The sequence below is a fragment of the Gavialis gangeticus genome, unplaced genomic scaffold (assembly GCF_001723915.1).
Source record: "Gavialis gangeticus isolate Ggan-Ray unplaced genomic scaffold, GavGan_comp1, whole genome shotgun sequence".
NCBI classification, from domain to species: Eukaryota; Metazoa; Chordata; order Crocodylia; family Gavialidae; genus Gavialis; species Gavialis gangeticus.
In genome coordinates, this window is record NW_017728992.1 from 14,974,423 (window position 1) to 14,992,792 (window position 18,370).

Genomic DNA, 18,370 nt, shown 5'->3' on the forward strand with positions numbered 1-18,370 from the left:
GTGTCCCGATTCAATTCGGATTTGAAGATTTGCCTGCTGAATTGGGCTGAATCTCCTCTGAATTGAACTGGCTCCTGAAGCTTCACACAGCCCTAGTAGACATCATTTACTTAGACTTCAGTAAGGCCTTTGACTCTGTCTGTCATTAAATTCTCTCAATTAAACTGGAAGGTACTGACCTGGACCAGCCTATGGTGAGGTGGGTGGATAATTGGCTTAGAGGCCAGTCCCAGAGAGTTGTAATCCAGGCAAAGGCCTCATCATGGAGGACTGACTCCAGTGGTGTCCCACAGGGATCAGTGCTTGGACCCATGCTTTTTAACATACTTATTATTGACTTGGATGGGAAGGTGGAATGCTCTATGATTAAATTTGCAGATAATACCAAGCTGTGGGGAAATGCCGGCACACCAGAGGATAGAGCAAGGATCCAGGATAACCTTGACAGACTGGTTCTATGGGCTAATCAGAATCAAATGAGGTTCTACAGGGAAAAGTGCCAGGTCCTTCATCTGGGTAGGAAGAACCTCCACCATAACTATAGGATAGGCAATAGCCCACTGGCTGCCACACCATCTTAACAGGACCTGGGGGTCAAAATTGACCAGAAGATGAATATGAGCCAACACTGTCATGAAGTCACCAGCAGGGAAAACAGAACTCTGTTGTGCATCAGCCAACGTGTTCCCAAGGAATCCAGGGAGGTGTTCCTTCTACTCCACATTGGTGAGGCCACAGGTGGAGTAGTGTGCCCAGTTTTGGGCACTGCATTTCAAGATGGATACAGATAAGCTTGAGAGGGTGTAGAGAAGGGCCACCTACATGATTAGGAGCCTGGAGAATAGACCCTACAAGGAGAGACTCCAGGAACTAGGCTTGTTCAGTCTGAGTAAGAAGAGGCTGAGAGGTAACTTAATAGCTGCCTACAAGTATGTCAGGGGGGAGCACCAAGATCTGGGGGAACAACTCTTCAGCAAGGCACCCCTTGGGAGGATGAGGATCAATGGACACAAATGAACAGTGGGACTTGATGATCTAGCAGGTCCCTTCCAGTCCGTTGATTCTATGCCTACCTGATCTATTGCATTAATAGGCTCAGGAACTCAGGGTGGAATAGGTTTGCACTTAAGTGTTTGTATTTACTTACCTGGATAATAAAAGGAGAGTCTGGTACATAATGTTTGCTTGAAGCCAGCTTGGAAAGCCATCCAGATGGGTCTCCATCAGGGATCTGTCCTCATTATCCACCACTCTTTATTTTTAAAAGTCTTCTGCAAGCGTTATCTATAATTTTTTTTCCAGATTATTGATAAAATTTGTTACATACTATAGGATCAAAAACTAATCCCTATAGGACCTTAGTAGAAATATACCTAATCGAGGACAAATCTCTGTTTACAAGCAGAGTTTGAGCCCTATGATTAGACAGATCTTCCATTCTATTGAAAATGTGCCGGCTCAATTTTGTACCATTCTATGTTGTCGTATTTTTAAATCAGAATGCCACGCTATATCAAGTAACATCCTTCTCTGAATTACATCATGAACCCCAGAAAATAAATTTGTTATCTCATTAAATAGATACCAAGTTAGTTTGGCAGATCTAATTCCTACAGCTGTGTTATGTGTTAGCCACCTTTAATTTTTTTATTTTTTAACGCCATATGAAGTGTTGGAATGTTTTGCCTGGAATTCATGTCAGCCTGAAAAGCCAATGGTTACCTGAGTTGGACTTTTCTTTAAATGGTGGCCCATCCTTAGCTTTCTTCCAATCTCTAGAAGTTCCCCAGTGTTCCAAAACCAAAAATCACCATTATGGGGCCAGAAAGCTTCTCAATCAACTCTTTTAAAACCATTGGATACAAATAATCTGGGCCTGCTACTTTAAAAAACTGTTCATCTATATTACTTGCTATTTAATATCCTTCTGAGCTGCTGTTGGAATGGAAAATATTTCATCATCATCATCATCATTATATCCTGGTGCCATGGATACTTGACAGCTCTATCAAAAAGTAGACAATTCTGTTGACAGTGCATGACTATAATAAACAAAACCCTTCAGTTTACTAAGCTGCTTGGTTTTGTGGTGCTATCAGGATAAAGAGCAACAAACATTTCTTTTTGTCACTGAAAGCAGCAGACATGAGAGAATGTTGAGTGAGATGATACTATTTTTTCCACAATTGCTTTTCAACACACCTTGATGCCTTAAGGGCCTTATTGTGCCACCCTCATACCAAGTTAGTCCCCAGTTCTGCAAGCTGTCTTATAAAATCAATATAAGTGTACAGTAATGTGTATAGTTCCTTAAAGGACTAACCTAATGTACAGAACAGGTCAGGGAGAGTTCTTTATGTTGGGACTATACCTGTGAATACTCTACAACTGAGCTTAATTTAGGGGGAAATGTTCAAATTTCCACCAGGATATATAGACTGACAGTCTTGTGAGTAAGTTTATAAAGGTCATCAAGTGCTGGTGGAGCATTTAGATATTTTCCAGAATGCTCTCATTTCCTGCTGCTGAGGTAGATTGTACTGAAGTAGATTCCTGCAAAAGATCACATTGAGTATCCTTGAATGAGATATATGTTTCTTGGCCCAGCTCTTTGAGATATGACATAACAACAACTAAAAAGAAATAGTAAGAAGACACTTCAAAAGGGGTATCGCACTAAAACAGTCTAAAGCTTTTAGACTTTAGAAGTGGCTTGATCAAGTTGCCTCAAATGCTACAGAAATATTTCCTCAAGCATCCAACCACACACATGCAGAATTAATATATATTGGAGTGTTCATCAGAGACTATGATGGCAGGGCCAACATCAGTTTAATAATAGAAACTTATTTATACCCAAAACTATGAAGAAGACAGCTGGCACTGCATGTGGGAGGAAGAATGGTGTTTTGGGTATAGTAAAAACTGGCATTCAAGAGATCAGGCACAGCACCTGGCTTTGCCACTTAGGCAGGTCACCTAAGGGTATGTCCACCCTGCATCCCTAGTACTGCTTGGGCTGCCTACTGTCAAATTTATACCAGCTCCTGTGTTTGTGTGCCAACCCCAGGAATGCATCAGTATAACTGTTCCAGGGGCCTCCCCCACAACTGCTCTCAAGGCCTGCGTCTCTAGCATGCTGGAAAGCTGCCATTGGGATAGCTCAGGAGTAACTTCACTGCCTCATTTCCAAGTTTGGCACATGTGAGCACAACAGCATGAGCAAAGCATAGTTGAAAGCAAGCACTTCTAGCAGCAAAGGGGATTAGGCCTGGCACTAAGGGTATACCTGTACCTTAGGGTGCTGAATATTTGGACTTATAGGTGCTAAACTCCTAAATGCCTTTATAAATGTGACCCTTAATCTGTGCCTCTGTTCTGCATCAGTAAAGAAAGGGGAATGCTTCCCTTTTCCCCCATCCTTTACCAATCTGGTCTATTTAGATTGGAAGCCTTTTTGAGTAACGGCTGTTTCTTATTATGGGCCTGCAACTGCATGGGTCTGAGCACCAGAAGGAGTTTCCCCAGTGCTAACTCGGGTCTCTGTGTATTGCTGTAATACAGACACTAGACAAATGTGGCATATCTATTTGCATCTCAGTGAGGCATCTACACATGTGCTTTACTTGGGAGTTGACTAATTAGCTCCATAGTAAAGCATCACTGTCTACATGTGAACCCATATTAGGGCACAGTAAATTAACTCCGTCATAGGATAGTGTTGTCTGGGACAAGGATTATTTTATGGCAGAGTAATTTATGCTGCCTCAATGCATGTATAGATAGTGACTGGGGCTGGCTGGGGCACAAGGGTGCTACAGTGTGGGGAGCTGCTTGCTGGCTAGCCCCATACTGTAGCACCCTTGTACCCCAGCCAGTCCCAATGATACCCAACACCCCAACTTGGAGCCCAGGGCTGACACCCCCCCCCTCCCCCCCAAGCCTGCTGCCAGCCCGGGGATGCTCTGCCCCAGCTTTAACTGCTGCAGTCCCAGGTGCATGTGTATATGCTGCACCTGAGAACCACGCCAGAGTTTATTACTCTGTGCTAATTGCATGTGTAGATGCATCTAGTGGCTGCATCCCCACAAGCAGGAATGTGAAGTTTGCAGCACCTCAAAGCCTGTACCACTGCAAAATGCAAGCAGCACACATTAATCCTTTCACTGCACTGTAAATATTCAGAGTGATGGAAAAATCAGGTACTGGGAAATCCTGGTATCTGAAAAGAGGCCCTCCAAAATAGCAGCATGGCACACATGACAGCAACACGGGCCTCCAGAAACAGGAGCCTGGAAGGCCAGAGCCATGCCTGGCTGCTGGCCACACTCCAAGCAGCCGGATTGCTGCGCCTGCTGCCCCAGGAGGCTCCCAGGAGGCTAGTGGGGCCAGCCCAGGTGCTGGCCCCAGCCTTCCCTACCCCACCCAAGGCAATTTGCTGTTCACCAGAGCACATGAGCAGGTGCATGCCTGGGGACAACTAGCAGTGGCACAAATATGTGCTGCTGCTATATGTCCCTCAGGAAATGAACATTTGTGCTTGTGGGGATGTGCCCAGTAGGCCTGTGTGAATAGGAAAGTATTTGATTCGAATTCAGATTTACCCATTTGGAGGACAGTGATTCAATTCAGAGAAGCGGTGGCTCGGCAGGGAGCTGCATACTGTCTGGAAGCTGGGAGCTGCTGGGGCTAAGCACTGCCAGGCTCTGGCTGACATGTGGAGCTGTCTCAGCTCCCAGGCAAATCGAACTGGGGGCTCGGGAATCAAACTGGGGGCTGGGGAATTGAGCCTACCCAAGTAATGTGCTCCCTGCCCCAGCTAGGCAGCTTGTTCCAGCCCCAATCGCTTCCTCCCCCTCCCCCAACTCCAACAGACTTACCATCTAAAGACAGCTGTCAGCTGCCTATTTAGTCTATGGCTGAATTTCCAACTAGGACGAATCTGTTTCCAAACTGACTCGGATGCTTCAAATCGATTTGGAACTTTTACTTGGTCTCCTGATTTGATTCGGATTTGGAGATTCAGTCCCCAAATCTGACCGAATCTCCTCCGAATTGAATCAGCTACAGAAGCTTTGCGCAGCCCTAGTGCCCACTGGGCACATCCTGATGAACACAGACATCTGGTATGTGGCACTGCAGACCCATCTGCAGCACTACAAATTCCCCCTGCTGCTACTCTGGGGGGGAAGGGGTGCAGGTTTGACCCTGGGAGATCCTGGGGTCAAAAGAACCCTATACCAAAAAAAAAAGTGGAGCGGCACACGTGGTGGCAATACGTGCTGCCCAAAACCAGAGCCTATCCGGCTGGAGCTATGCTGAAGAAACACCATGGCTGCAGCTCCTGGAGGCACTCAGGACCCCAGGTAAGGCTACTCCCCTACCCCAGCTTCCCCTACCCCACAAAGTGTGCCACTGTTACTTGTCCCCAGGAAAACCCATGTTCCCACTTGTGGAGACATGCCCAGTGTGTGCAACTAACTAAACATAGAAAAGTCAAATTCAAAGAGCATCATGTTTAGCTGTGTGCCCAGTGGCCTCATATCATAGCAGCAATGCAAAGCCATGGGAAACCCCACTTAAGTAATCAAGTGAAATTATGGCTGTTTTGCATCCCTGGAGTGGCATGAGGCTGACAGCATATCTTGTTCTCAAATGTATTATCCATATTAGCTTTTAATGGAAAATTGTAGTTCTGTACTGCATCAGTTAAAGTAAAGGAAACTCCTTCCCTGGATGTTTCTAGAGCCGAGCCTGCCCCTCATGACAATGCATGCTAGGTTTGTGACTTGAGTCACAAACAATCTGAATCAAGTTCAAGGATTTTTTTCAGGCCCCCAGTAATGAAAGGGTACAGGACACTTACCCATCTCACCATCTCCAGCACTGATGGGGCATTACACAGGAAAAAACAATGCATCACATTGTATTAGCAGCCTGATGGCCTAATATTAAGCAAGCAACCTGAGTCTTACTCCCACCCCATTGCTCATAATCATATGCAAAATAACTTCACATCTGTTGTACATATACTGCATTGCAAAACACAGAGCTTGAGCCAAAGAAAATGGTACACAAAAAAACCTGCTGCCTTAAGAATTACTTTAAACACTGTTTTGCTCCCAGTGGAGAATTGTTGCAGTTGCAGATTAACTGTATTTAAATACATTTCTGTGATTTACAGGGAATTTAGGTTTGAGCAAAACAGCTAAAATTGAAAGAAACTTGTTTCAGAAACAGTTGCTTAAAGAAAAACATCACTGTTTTTATTGTTTTTGTTTAAAGGAAATGAGATAGCAAGTAACACTGCACCAGAACTTATTTTATTTTAATACTTGCTAAGAGCCAGCAAGACATTTTAAACACTTTTTAAAAGTGTTTTTTACAGCTTGGAGGTACATGAACAGGAGAAAAGTTTAATTATGAACTAAGAAAATGTTTTCCAGCTTACTGATTCCATTTGTTCATTTTTTTCTGGAAGAGAGCAAGGATAGCAGAAAAGGGCTGATACACAATTATAATGAAGTACATCTTGAAATTTGTTAGAGCCTGTAGCTGATTGTAATAGGTAAGCCACTAATTTTTCTGTTCAGTTAAAAATATTTGTATTATTGTATTGATACAGTTGACTGAGGGCGACCCCACTGGTTTATCATTTTCTAACAAACAGTTACTCAGAGGGCCAGTTCTGTTGACTTCTGAGCAGATGAAACCATCTTGATGATAATGTACACTGTTGGTAGTAATCCTGGACATCGCATTTCGCTCAGCTGAGGACGTTAGCTGTCACACTCTTGGCAATGGGCCATTTCCTAATGACAGATTTGAGTGCATTACATGAAGGTCTTATTGCATTACACATATGCTGGTAGGCCTCATGGGATGTATCCTACTTCAGAGGTGAGGTGCTATTGTTGGTCAACATGTTCTCAACCATTTAGGCCCCCTCTATATGATATTGCTATTACACAATTACCCAGCTAATTGCATGGTAAATGTAGACTGGCTACATGTGCAAATGAATTATGGTGCCTTGAAAAGGTCCAGCCAACTATAAAAAGTTATTTCCCAAAAATATGTAATATCTTTGTGGCTGGTTTCTATCCAGCTTTAATCGGCATGTGTAGGCAGTCCCCAGTGGCCGGGAAACTGCAGCTGCTGTGATCTCCCAGCCACTATTGTGTAGCCAGGGATGAGCGTCTCTGCAACTGAAGGCAGTTTTGGGCCCGGCTGTACCCTAAATGTCCCTACAGCTGACAGGTCTCTAGGTCCTGACTGCATCTGGTAGCTGCAGATGCTGTGTCCCAGCAGTGCCCCATGGTTGCTGGGACCTTGCAGGGGCTGTGAAGTGCTGCTGTGATTCCCCAGCCCTCGTGATGCTTAGGGCCCCATGGCTGGATTGCAGTGGCTGTGGTCTCCCAGCCATGGGGATGCATGGGGTGCCCCTTTGACTGGGAGCCCCATCAGCGGGGCAGGGGGAGGAGGGACTCCCAGCTGTGGGAGCCTACTTCTTGCTGGTGTAGGGGAAGCCTGGGATTGGGCTCCCCCATCACCAACAATAAATAAGGTGTGATGGGATCTAATGTGTAATCCCACAATCATTCACGTGTGGCATGGCAGGAAGTGCATTTGTGTGGATTGTGCATTAGATCCTTGTGGTGCCTTTGTCCCCTTTACACATGCAGGTAATCTCATTTCAACATAAAACATAAGAAGCTTTCAATGCCCACAGGCTTATCTGAGAAAAATAAATAAACAGAAAAATAAATAAATTGGTCTCTGCATCTTTAGAAACAGAAGTGGCAAATAACCATCCAAAAAAGTATCACTAAAGATGTGCACATACACACACAACCTCCCCCACCCCATCACTATTAGGATATCTCCTAAAGTGTAAGGATTTATTTTCAATGCCCACATACAATTAAATGAGAAACTATTTATAAAACGTAAGTATAAAAAATATATAATACTATTTTATACTGTATATTATGAAACAATCAAGCTGATACAGTCTGGGGAAAACACTGGACCCTAATTAGACCTTTATGTGTAATAAAATACTTTCTGAGTCAGGTATAATACCTAGCTTATTGATTTTCCAATGCATTTTAGTCTTGGACTGAAGACTTATAATGCATGGAGTAAGATATGCAACTGGCAGGTAGTCCTGCAGTAAGTTGAACTATATCTCTCGTAATGATCACTAATTGGTCCTTTCAGACATTTTTTATGTTTTCCTTGGTAAGGAAACCGGGAAGATATTAAAATCAATTTTTATTGACTGCTTGAGTAGCTTGTTGGCTGTTTCTCTTTACTGATCAATTTATACTTCTCCAGTGATAAAGAGTGTCAGCACCCTTGCTTGCTAATTTGCTAACCATCAAATATCTGCGCAACTCACATTATCAACCTGCATCAGAAAACTGACTTTTGTTGTTGTTTTATGCCAGCTCTCTTTTGGTGTGTGATCTTTCAAGTGCCAGTAACAAACAACATCATGGATAAACACATATATAATAATTTTTTTTGAAGAAAGGTCAAAAAAAAATCTGAGGTTTCAGTTGTCCTCATGTCAGGAAGGTGTATGTGGATGACATTTAGAGTCAGATTCTATTGCACTTATTATTAGGTGTCTAAGTGGGCTTAGGTGCCTACATGTGATCCTACTCTATTGTGCTCAAGTCTGAAAAAACAATGAAGCAAAAGCAGGTGGATCCTGCTGTTCCTCACTGCTCTTTGTGGCTTGGTCTAAAGTTTAAAGGTAAAGGCATGTTACAAGTGTAGATGTGTTAACATTTTCAGGGACTGGAGCAAGACAATAGGTGGTGTGGGATGTATTCCATGGTGTCGCTCACATGGGATACAAAACAAATAAATAAATAAAATAAAAAGACAAATGAATGGGGAGAATTTTCATACCATAGGCTTAGTCCTGCTCCCATTGACATCCACGACAGTCAAGTTTTTGATCTCAGTGGGAAAAGGATCTGGTTCCACAGTTCATGAGAGCTTTAATATATGCACTGAAAAAAACAGGTTGTAGCCCCAAACCATTGTAAATCAGCAGGACTCCACTGGCACCAGTGATGATACTGATTTACAACATCTGAGGTGTTGGTCTGAGATCCTTCCTAATGAATGATGTGATAGAGAAAAATGTGTGTGTGTGTATGTATGTATATCTGTGTATGTGTGTGTAAATCACTTCTCAGCCTCTTGAAGGCTCAGATCAAGTGTTATATCTACATATATTTATATCTATATCAGAACAATCTGGGACAGCTTTTTGGTGTGTGCCATGTGAAACTTTATTTTGTTTCTTACATTCATAGGATGAGCTGCTTCTCTTCAGAAGTGTTTAGCAAGCAGAAAACAAGTGGTGATAAGATGAACCATGCAGAAAATAGAGGTAAATAATTTTCACCTATTTTTTGTCTCCCCATCTGCCCACCCACTGCCAAAAATCATTCCTGTCACAGAAGCAAATTTTCACTACAAGTACATACCAGCAACTTGATGAAAACAATTTCTATACAGCTTCTAAAAATACACCTCACTTACCATACTGAGAACACTGCCACCACGGATTCTTGCAAAATCCTGGTGAGACACTGAATTACCCCATGTAGCTGGTAAAAGGAGGTAGCCTCTGGACACACAAGTAGACATCTGCATACAGAACAAGATTGAAGCAATCTATTTGTGTAACATGATGCTCAACATGTTGTTTCTCTAGCAGATCAGCTCCCAAATATAGAGCAGTTGCAGGGGTGAAGGTGGGGCAGTGAAGGGGAAATAGGTCTTTTTTAATGCTTGATTTAAAACCCATTGAAGATAATGGCACAGTTTCAATGGATATTAGTAGACCTTGGATCAGACACTCAGGCCAGGTACAGACACCACAGATATAATGACTGGAAACTGGTCTATACCCATACTAGAATAGAAGTTGGACACACAGACTGATTTAAAAATGGCATGACCCGGTCTACGAAATGGCAGAACCTGCCCCACCGAAGTGGGGCTCTGTGTTTTGTTTGCTACTGATCTAAACTACACCGCTGACAGAAAACTGCATAACTTAGATCAGTTCTGCCTCAGGCTTTTTGAATATCTATACCTAGTCCTAGTGCCCATTTATCAGGTGTAACATTGAAACAAATGGGTTCAACTTATTTTTTCTAGTTTGTGGGAGATTATATATATATATATATATTTCTCATTTCCTGCCATTCACAACGCCAAATTTGAACATTCCTTTTATTTCCATTCTCAGCAATAAGAAAAAGCCTGAACTCTTAAAGCATATTAATTGTCCTATGCATACTAATTATATTCCTCGCCTAGAGCAGATGGCTCACTGATCTTTGAAATGCATTTAAAAAGAGAAATATAAAGAGCATTGTAGCTTCTTTTCATTTTCTGCTCCTGAGCAGAGTGGGACACATGAAAGCAATTATTTTTAAAAGCATTCTCCGGCCACATCTGTTTCTTATTGCAAAAACCATTGTACAGGTGAAATAAATCAAATGCTGACCCTATAAAAGGGTACAAGTAATTTTTAAAAAGTGAACTTGAGCCAATGTTCTCAAGCATGGCTGTGCAAAGCAGGAACCTAAATCTGTACTTCAGCATTTGATTTTCAGAGGTGCTGAACATGTACTCCTCACTTACATTCCTGGGCACTGTGTGCACAGCCAGCTTGAACATTATGTAATTTATGTTTAACACCCCCTGTATGAATTTAGAGATGTGATTTTTCATTTTGAAAATACTGGTCTTCATTTCCACTTAAATGGAAATTGATCTGTAGATTTGCTTTGCTTGATCAAGTTGAAATATACTACACTTCGGAGTGATTGTGGTCAACGTTTCTGTGGTATCCTTCAATCTGTTTTCAGACCCTCATACAGATTTGTCTCTCAGAAACCATGTCATAGGTTCCTAACATAAATTTTTGTTATTTGAAGTCTTGCTGAGCAGAGAAGGCGACATTAATTCTCATCTTATCTACAGGATTTGGCTTTGCCAATGTCTCTCTTACACTCTTAAAAAGATGGGTTAGTACTCTCGGTTTGGACTAGATGAGCTGTGAGGTCCCAACCACCTACAATTCTGTAAACTTTTCCTTTCTCCAAACTGAAAGCCATACCCTTGGAGGAGAAGACTGCTTGCTCACAAGCAAGGCAGGAGAAAACAAGCAAGAGTCTGTTGCATCGGCCTGAGTCTAGATCGGAGGGGACAGGCCTACTCCCTTTGAAGTCAAAGTTTTTCCACTAAGTTCAGGCCTTATATTTAGTGGCAAATTTACTTCTTCTTCAGTTGTAGGCCACACAATCCCAGTCAGGTTTGACAAGAGATTGCTCTATATCAAGGTTGCTTGTTAAAATGACAATTATGATGGAAACAGAAGAGAGGAGGAAGTACAAATGTACATGGTCAATAACTCTATTCAGGGAAAAAAAAAATAGAACAGTATGAGGTAAAAAATAGGCCAGTGCTGGTTGGTGGGAAGGGAACAGAAAGGACTTTTTTTTAAAAAAAAGTGTAGTGGTGAAAAAGCAGTATTAGAAAGAAAATAGTTGCATTAGTATGGACTGGGACAAAATTAATGAAGAGTCAAAATGAAAAGCCAAGCTCTGTTTCAAAAGAAAAATATAGAAAACAATTGAGCTATTAGTAAGGAGAGAATAACCTATAAAATGATGATGGGTACAGCATAGAAAAGGGATTCTTGAAACATCTGAGGACAACTAAATTGTGCGTATTATTACATTTTAAGTGAATTAGTGAAAGAACACATCACTGACAATTGTTTATATTAAAAAATATATTACAAGGAGCACATCAACGGACTTCTGAAAAGAGGAGGAGGAGCAATCTTGCAAGTTCTCATCCCGTCCCACTAAATGACATCCTATAAATTAATGGAGAAGTACTATGAAAAAGATAAACATTTTGGGCCAAATCACAAGAGAGACTGAACATCTACTGGTATTAGTAGACCTTGGACCAGAGAGGTTGAACATTTTTCCAAATTACGTCTGTGCAAATTGCTGCTGCTCAGCACTGCAAACACTCAGGGATAACTCAGATTTGTCACCCAATCATTGATTAAGAAAGCATATAAACACATTTCACTTTAGGTATATGGTTATGAACTTCCCTGAACTGTGGCCCTAACTAGTAACTGAACCATCAACAATACACAGCTCAAGATTTTATAGAAAAAATTGTGCCAAACATGAATGGCTTTTTCAAAGCTGAATTGCAACACTAGCAGCATTTTTCTTGTTATTTATGGGGATTTTAGTCAAACATTTGATACTGCTCTTCCAAAAAGGAATTATTTATAGACTGGATTCCTAGTTTGCTGACTGAGAAGATGCTATATGCATGCCGAAGGACAAATATTAAAAGTCCTGACTTGGGAGAACTGTATAGTGTGTACTGTGAGGATATGCTAAAACCAATTGTATTGACTTGCAACACCTGAAAGTGGGAGTAATAAGCAAATTTCACAAAACTGCCAAGTGACATGAACTGGATAGGTATGGCTGGGGTAAAGTTAGATAACCTTTAGAAAACAAGCCATTCTTCTTCAAGCGACCTGTTGAGGAATATCTTGCATTCAAAAGCTTGTCTAACTTTATTCCAACCATGCAGTTGGTCCAATAAAAGATATCAACCACAAAATCCTTGTTTCTTGCATAATTCCTGGACTATTGTGGCTATAATATCACTCCCAACACTACTGAATGGGTAGGAATTATGAAAATATTCAAGCAATGTAGCAATAGAACATGAACTAGAGACTGAAAAGGTGAGCAGAAAGCAACAAAAGCCAAGTTTAATGTGGAAAAATGCAAAGTAAAGTACTTAAGGGGGAAAAACAAATCCAATATATGCTGGAGCAAGGGAAACCTATTGAAATAGGTGTTATAGTGGGCATCAAAGTTTGCAATGCTGTATGGCTATGAGAAGGGTCAGTGAAGTTTGAGATCCAGACACAAAACACCACGTAATGGAGCAAAGTAACAACAAGTGTGATTCTAAACAGTTTTGGGCCATTATATACCTGACATACGATATTCATTTCTGGATGCAACTTTTCTAGGAAGGGAAAAATAAACAGATTGGAGAGAGTTAAAAGAAAAGACAACAAAAGTGGTTATGGAAGTAGAAGGATTGGTTTGTAAGGCAAGTAAGAAGTTGTAAATGTGTTAGGCTATTTATTTTAATGATGTAACATTTGTCTACAGTGTCAGAGGTGTGCCTGGTTGCAAAAAGATTAATTATATGCTAACAGCCTGTGACTATCTAAAGGGAGCAACACCTCAAGTAGAAAGGAATTAGTTCATGCAGCACAAGAGGAGGTATGACTATGAGTAATGGGTAAAATGGAAAAAGGAAAAACAAAGATATGCTGAATATAAGGGAAAAGTTGCTGGAAGCAAACTGTATTGCATCTTCAGGATAAGTTTCTGTCCTAGAGGCTCAATTGCTTTGGACTTTTATAACTAGATTAGATTAAAAACTGTAACATGTACTTGTTGGTCCAATCTTGCATTGGCCAAGGTCTTGGCTGGGCCTAGCAAACTTTTCCATTTCTAACTTTCCAATACAAATTAAAAAAGAACCTATCTACTCCCTCTGCCATTCCAGACCCCCTTTTTTTCTTATCTCTGAGTATCTGGCCCTGGTTTAATCTTCCCTTTCAGAGGTGAAGAGGTGTTTTCACACATTCCACAGAAATCATGCAGTTTGATTCATCCTTATTATTAGGACAAGTACTTAGCTTAATTATACTAGGCAGCTCTATGACACCTTCCATGCAGCAGTTTCCATAGTTTTTATAAGAATTCATGAAAGAAGACTTAAAAAACCTGAGAGGGATGAGAGATGATAGCAACCTCAAGGCCCTCCTAAGAAGTTTGCTTGCAGACAGGGAAATGAAGTAATCAGTGATAAACTGAGGCTTTGAAAACCTCACAAAGCAAATGAAGTGGCACAGAATGAACAAAGTGTGGAATTCACAATCTCCTTTTAGTTCTAATCAGTGCTAAATTAACCCAAAATAACTCTGTCTTCAAAGGGGTTACTTTGGCTCAACTCCCTACAGTCCAAACCCTGCATTCTAGCCACTGCACTGTTCTTCTTCTTAAAAGTGAAGATCCTTCCCTTGAAGCCTTGGCAGTTTTTCAAGAGCATTTGGCATTTAGGGGGTGGTTGGTGTGACCTCCATCCCAGTAAGATTCTCTGCAGAGACCACTTACCCTATTATTACAACAAGCAGTGGCATTTTTTTCCAGCCATATTCATTTCTGAAAATATTTCTAAGACTTATGTCCCTTGAGTCCCAGTAAGTTATGATCAAAAACAACCTTTCAAAGTCAATGATGACCTATTATAATGTTGCTTAAACACAAAGTTGCTTAAACTTTTCAGCACACAGGTATGAAACCAATTACTTTTCTAGCCCAGCTGTCTTCAGTTTTTTTTCCTTATTTAAAAGATGAAACCTTAGAGTTCCTTTGACATGCCTTGCTTTGAAATTTGATAAATATTTTAAGTTTAGTCTATGCCCATTGCTGTAGCTAAGACAAGGGAGAATTTTATATGAAACTTTCTGCTGTAAGAATCATTAAATATGGTTGGTAGATACTGGAGCAAATATGACGGGCAGGTGATTCTGTATTCTCAGCCCTTGGGATGGGATATGTTGATATACATCAACGTTGTGCACCACTTAGAAGTGAAGTCTCATCCATATAGGAAAGTTGCATTGGTTAATTTTGTATAATTTTTAAAATGGTGTGGTTAAACTGATGGAACCTCTGTATACCTACTTTGTTTTCAAGTTAAAAATAGTAAAATCTAGTCTATTTTAAACCACTATGACTCAAGCTAAATAAAAAATATGCCTGGTTTAAACTAAGGAGGAAAAATAATAGCTATACAGCCTTTTATAGCATCTTAGTTAAATTTGTTAAACATGCAAGCATGCACTCCTTTAATTAGGTCTGAACTGCTTTCTTATGCAAATAAACTCTCAGTTAAAGGGAGCCATGTATACTTCTCTTCAGAGTCAGGGAGAGTACAGGTGTCTGATCTGGTGCAGCAAAAGGGTGCAGAAGAGATCAAATTAGGAAATCTAAGAGCCTTATGAGGAAGCAAAAATGACATCTGTCCAGAAATACTGACCAGTTTTGAGAGAAGTTGATATCCATCCACATATCCAGCTCTTGAAAAAGGTCTCCATTCTGTTAATTTTATCCCTGCTGCCAAACAGTGATATTTCTTTGCCTAAGCATCTGCTGAAATACTTGGACTCTCCTGCCAGGTGCTTGGCTGTAATTGCTGATAGACCTGATTACTTAAGGGGCAAAAGGTTTGGCTCATCTGGTTTTGCAAATTATGAACAATCATTCAAGCAGAGGGTTAACATTTGTGTGCAATTTAAGTAATGAGTCAGCCAAGTCATCAGTTCACAGTGCCCTACAACTTACTCCCACTTCCTTTGCTAAGAGAGCTTAGTGTTCAAATAGCTGGCTCATCTTTCACCTGCACACTCTTTGACATCAGAACTGTCAGCTGGATGCATTCCCTTAGGACATCACCCCAGGCACAGAAGACAGATCTGAAAAAACCTTATTAGATCATTCATCCTATCTCCTTCCCGGTGCTGTGCTATTTCTTACATTACATTTCCTTCCATTCTAGCTACTGTAATTTTAAAATTCCCAAGGCATGCCATTTCCCCATTCTCCTGAAGCCAGTATCTTGCACCATGCCAGATTTACCTCCAAAAACAAACAAAAAAGAGCACCAAAAAGAAATTTTGATTGCAGCCAAGATGAGCAAATAGCACGAAAGACACATTCATGTATTTGTGAAACAAGAGGCTCGTGATGTGGCAACATGGTCCCTAAGGATCAGTTTAGGTTAGATGGAGAAATCTATTAGAGAGGCTAGTCAAACTGAACACTGGTTTGAAATGAAAAATATTCCTGGATCCATTCTATAGCATTTTGTAGTCTGGGAGAAAGTGTCTTTTAAATCAAGCCAAGCCAAACATCTTATTTTGTAACCCATTTTATTTATTTAAAGAAAAAATGAATTCAAATATCCCACACAAAGAACACATATCAGTTCCCTGATATCAAAGCCCAGATCAGAAAGCAAATGATTTTCATTCAGTTCAGTTCTGATGTTTGGTACCAGCGCAGTCCTCTTCTGCTACTTTCCATGGGCTCGTGCAGAAGTAGTACAGTTGGGGCCCAGTTCTGTACCCATTTTACCACATATGTGATTGGCCTCAGTTAGTTCATTGACACAGTAAGAAAAATGCTCAGTGTTTGCAGAATGGGAGTTTTAGGCTCTGATCCAGCAAAGCAGCTAAGCACATGAATAACTCTCAGCGTGGGCTTAAGTTCCATTGATTTCAGTAGAGCTACTCTTGTATTTAGAGATAAACATGTTCACGTTTTGCTGAATCGGGGCTTTCATCATTCTATCATTATCAGGAGAGGTGTTTTTTTTAATATTTCTTTTCATTAAAATTTCCTTTACATCTTCAAGCTCCCTTTTTTTCTCTTTTGAGTGCCCATATGGTCCAATGTGCTGAGCACTTTTTTTTTCTTTAATGTAAGTGCTTTGTGGCTCTTGAGTTAACACCGACATAATATTTCTCAAAGGTTACTGTGGGACTCTGATAAAGCTAATGACTACTTCCATTTAATGTACACAATACCCTACACCCTTCCAGGATTTTAATTAGTCATATTTGACAGCATACAAAATCAAAGCCGTTTTGACCCCATTTTATTCCCTGCTCTACTGTGAAAACTCTAATCCCAGTCAGGCATTTTTTGATTAGTTTTATCTGAACCACACTGCTGCAGCAGCAGGCCACTGCAGATGGCTGAAAAAGCTTCCATCAACAGAAACCTTAGGTGAGTGTAAAAGTGTTCAGATTCAAATCCAAATACAAGATAAAATCTGCAATCACAGTAGTGGATTTTCTGAGCCACTGCGTAATGCACTCCTGTGCATCCCATACCGAATCAAGCCCAGAATGTCTAGACCTGCGCAGCTATAATTTGAACTATTCAATGACAAATCCTCTTTCGCTGACATGGATGTCAATAGTACTTACACAGCCATGTAAGTGTTTTTGATGCTTATGTTCAGTTTGAGTTCTGTTTCCACCTGCGGCAGAGTAAGATTGCTCAAGTCTGCATGTATGTGCCTGAAGTAAAATGGAGGAGGAGGGTCCGGGCTTCAGGCCTCCCCCCCCACAATGGCTTTTCTTTACCTTGCATTTAATATTTATTAGATAAAGTGGATAAGCAACAGTGGAATCGTTTCTGCCCCACTAGGGTGCCCTCCCAGGGTAACATCTATCGTATTAAGCCATCATCTCTCTTCATTGACTGTTTTACTCTTGGCCTCATGTATGCCCAGTGGGGCAGCTTCAAGAGAGGGGCTGGAAAGGGCTCTGGACAATGCCCGGCCCATGGCCTGGTGGGTAAAGCCTTTTGCTGAGAAGTGTTGATGAAGGTTCATCTCCTGGTTGGGGGTAGACTTAAACCCTAGACTCCTGCTCCATGAGTTAGTGTACTAACAACTAGGTTATTGTGCTAAAAAAAAGGAAAGATCTTCTCCATGTGACACCTACTAATTGTGGTTTTCTATAGCTGCAGTTTCAGGACTTACCTGATGTCCTCCCCTAAGCACCTGTGCAGCCCACTGAGCATGCCTGATACAGAAGTGTAGGGCAAGCACAGCTACTTGGAATCCAAACTGTGCATAAGTGCCAAAAAATGCAGATATGTGGCTATGCACATGCCACTTAGGCACACAAGGATGTAACAGAAATTAGCCCTTACCCTCCAGTGTCAAGACTTTCCTTTAGTCAGTACTACCCAGAAATAAAAGTAACAGTTTTAACCAGTGACATTTTGGTTGACACCAGAGAATTTGTTTTAAACTCCATTAAGTGCAAAATTTCAGTATTTAAAAATGAATGCTATCAGGACAGAAGTAATAGAATATATTGCCTGGAACTGATTGCTGCCTCAGAGACAGAACTGTGTGCATCAGGGTACTGCACTGAATTTGAGAGGGCAGGCACTCAGAACAGAACAATGTTGGAAGGGTTGAAGGTTCTCCTTATATCAATGCAAGCAAAGCCTACTGGCTTATGTGAAACTTGTGTGAAACTGGCAATGGTGCAGCTTTTTAATGTTTTTTTTTATCATCTGTGCTTTCAAATACCAGAATCCACTTCCTGCCAACACTTCCCTTAGTTCAGAAGGTGTGTGTGTGTGTGTGTGTGTGTGTGTGTGTTGTGGGGGGAATGGTT